Genomic DNA, 3,782 nt, shown 5'->3' on the forward strand with positions numbered 1-3,782 from the left:
GGAGGCACCCATCCAAGGCAAAGGGAGGCCACTTCAAAGGAACAAAAGCTTACCCAAGCTTCTCCCTCTTCAAGCTTCTCCCTTTCAAGCTTCTCAAAGCCGAGAGAATCCGAAGAAGGTCCTGAAGAAGTCTCAACCCGAGGTGAAGAAAGAAGCAAGAAGGTTGATTCACTTCCCATCCTGTCTTACTTCTACCTCACCTACAAACTTACAAACCCTGTACCTTCCTTGTAGTAGATCTTAGGAAGCTCATGTGCTGAGCAACCTTTGTAAGTCCTACCCGGAATTACATCTCCAAAACCTTTGTACAAATCTTACAAAGTTTATAAGATTTTGAAGTAAGTTTTCTTCAATTTCTTTTACAAAATTTCAAATTTGTTTCTTTAGCATGCATATGGTCAGTTCAACTGCCTGAACTGCATAAATATATGTATATATGTTCATAACGGACTGGCTCTGCCACCTATTAAATATATACATGTATATTCATATTTAAATTTCAAAGTTTAATTTTTATTTTTGTTAAGTATATATATTCTTAACGGACTGGCACTGCCGCCTATAGAATATATATATTTCTTTAATTTACAAATTTAATTTTCATTTCTGAAGATTTCCCTTTCTTGTGCATTTTGTTTATTTCTTTAGTTATTTATATATTGTTCAAGATCTAGATTATTGCTTCTTCCCTGTTAGCTCATCCCCCTTTCGATCCGGTCAAGTCCTTGGTATCGAGCACAGGGAAAAGGTTCTATTTAAGGTTCGGATTCACATTTAAACATTTTTTAGAGGTTGGTAAGATGATCTTAAGGTGATAAGACAGCTTCTTTAGAGGTGTAAACAGGCCTGGGTTGTAAGTCCCGTCTTTGTAGCCGAGAGGGCGTGTTTAGGGCAGTGATTCCTGGTGCGATTACCTCACTTAACTCAAAAGATCAACCTAGAAAAATTCTTTAAGTATGAATCCAATTTTCTGTAGGATAGTTTCTTCTTCAAACTCTTCTACCTTGTCCTCTGAGTCGAGAAAGATAGTTAATAGTAAAGAAATAATAATTGAAAATTTTGAAAAATGTATAGATAATTGGGAAATTCCAAAAGTACAAAAGGATCAGATCTATCAGACTACAAAACTTAATTTTTTCAAAACTGATTTCACAATTAAAACTGAAGAGAGAGATCTTCAGATTACAAAACCCTTTGAGACGATTTCTCTTCTGTCTCAAAAATCTTTACAAAAACACTGTGAAAAACAATACAAATACATCCAAATAGGTTTAGTCCAAGTTGGAATAAAACCGCTTACAAAAGAAGGGTTGAACACCTCAATCCTAGCAGTTCTTAGAGATACTAGGTTCATAAACTTCCAGGACTCCTTGCTTAGTTCAGTTGAGTCTAGTTTGTGCAGTGGACCAATATCTTTTGATTGCTATCCAAATTTTACTGTTTCGTTAACGCAAAGAGTATTACAAAATCCCTTGTTTTACAAATCAAAACTCACAATTACAAAATGCTTGAAGGATCTATTCCTCTTACACTGATTTACAAAATCCATTACAAAGCTATGGTTTCTGCTTTTGCTACAAAACATAAGTTTCAAAGTAAAAGAGGAGAAACTTTGCTTTTACAAACTGATCTTACAAAATCCAACACTGTAATCCCTAGATCTATCCAGTGGAAGGACATAACCCTACCAGAAGAATGGATCTTAGAAGGAGTAGTAGAACCAGAATCTTCAAAAATAGTTGAGCCAAACGTTCAACTTAGGCAAATAACCCAGTATGACGATGGAAGAGTCTGCCTTAGCTTTAACAGAAGCCTTAGGTTTTCAGATGATTCCTCAACATCCAGTACTGTTGACATAGGAAGAATGTCTCGTATACCTTCTGTCATTAGTTTGCCTGTTACAAAACCAATTGGAATACAAAATATACAGCCTAGGTATTCTACCTCAGACTTACCTAGCTCTTCTAGGTTTTCTACTTCAGAAATACCTAGATCCACTTTACAAAACGTAGATTACTCTACAAATGTTCCACATCCAGTTTATACAAATTTACAAAATGAGTCTGTTCAGGATGAAACCCAAACAGAGTCAGAACCTACTTCTCCTACCTTTTCAGCCATTACAGAAAATGTAAACCATGAACTTAATGTGCTTGAAAAAGAATTTGAAGTAGACAAACAATATTTGCATGATGATTTTTATTCTCCTAAAAATCATAAAAAGCAAATGTGGTTTTTCAAAAATTTCAATGATCAAAGGAAAGAAATTCAAAAGGAATATTATGACTTTATACACCAACACAAAGTTCATATCCTTTTCTTTGATTGGTTTGAGATGTATGCTAAACAGCATAACATTTCATATCCGTTTTCCAAAACTCCAAACACTTTCAAAAAATCAGTCCCAATTTCAAAACCTTCTCAAAATTCAAAACCCAAACAACAGGAGTCAGAAGATAATCAATCAGAGTTCATTGCAGCTCTAAAAGATCTTCTAAAGAAAGCCGAAAAAAATTGTCTGTTAATCCTATTACTGTTAGAAACAAAGTTCCTGAATGGGAAATTTCAGATGGTAGAAAAATACAATCTGAACATCCTCCTCTTAGGATAGTAAAAATTCCCCACTTGGAACAAACAGTAGAAGCAGCCCCTTACAAAATTCCAAATGAAAGTGATTCTGTGAATATAAAAAACATTGTTCTACAGAATAACTTTACAAATGCCCATTTGCATACCATAGGTAAGCAATTACAAAAAATGGAACAAAACCAACAGGCTACAGTTTCCCAAATTGAAACTAAGCCGGATACAAAATTGAAAAACCCAATCTTCAAACCATTCCAAGTTTCCAAAAACAGTCAAAAAGATTTACAAAACAACAACAATTCTGAATTCATCCAAGCTTTGAGAGACATGAAGACTAGGCTAGAAGCTTCAACTTCTACTCCAGTAGCACCTGAAACACCTCAAACCTCCCAAAGGAGTGTCAATATAATTGAGGAAGATTCAGATTCAGATGTCCAAAGCCAAGAAAAACAGCCCATCCAAACTGAAAAAATTCAGTCTTCAAAACCTTTACAAATCAATAGACTTTATTGGCCGCGAGTAGCAACACCGCTCCCAATAACAGCTCCAGACTTAGGCATAGAAAATAGATTTGAAATCCTAACCCAGTCTAAATTTAATGCCTCTACTGTCTATGAATGGAACATAGATGGTATGTCTGAATATAACATATTGAATTTGCTCCAGCAAATGACCATGGCAGCAAATGCTTACAAAACCCAAAGCTGGAACCCTGCAGTGAGCTATTCTTTGAACTCCTCATTGCAGGATTCTCAGGACAGCTCAAAGGATGGTGGGATTATCATCTCACGAACCTACAAAAATATGAGATTCTAGAATCCATACAAACTCAAGAAGATGGCGTGCCAATTCTTGATGAGTTAGGCCAACCAATCCCAGATGCAGTAGCCACCTTGATAGTAACAATCTCCTTACATTTCGTAGGTGACCCATCTCATCTTAAGGATAAAAATGCCGAACTCCTTTCAAATCTTAGATGCAAAAAACTGAGTGATTTTCAGTATTACAAAAACACTTTTCTTACTAGGGTAATGCTTAGAGAAGATTCTAATCAGCCCTTTTGGAAAGAAAAATTTCTTGCTGGACTTCCGATCCTTTTAGGAGAAAAGGTTAGGAATAAAATTAAGGAAGCATTTGGAAATCAAATCCCGTATGATAAATTAACCTATGGTGAACTAGTCAGTCTCACTCAAAAA

The sequence above is a fragment of the Hevea brasiliensis genome, chromosome 1 (genome assembly GCF_030052815.1).
Source record: "Hevea brasiliensis isolate MT/VB/25A 57/8 chromosome 1, ASM3005281v1, whole genome shotgun sequence".
Classification (NCBI taxonomy): Eukaryota; Viridiplantae; Streptophyta; class Magnoliopsida; order Malpighiales; family Euphorbiaceae; genus Hevea; species Hevea brasiliensis.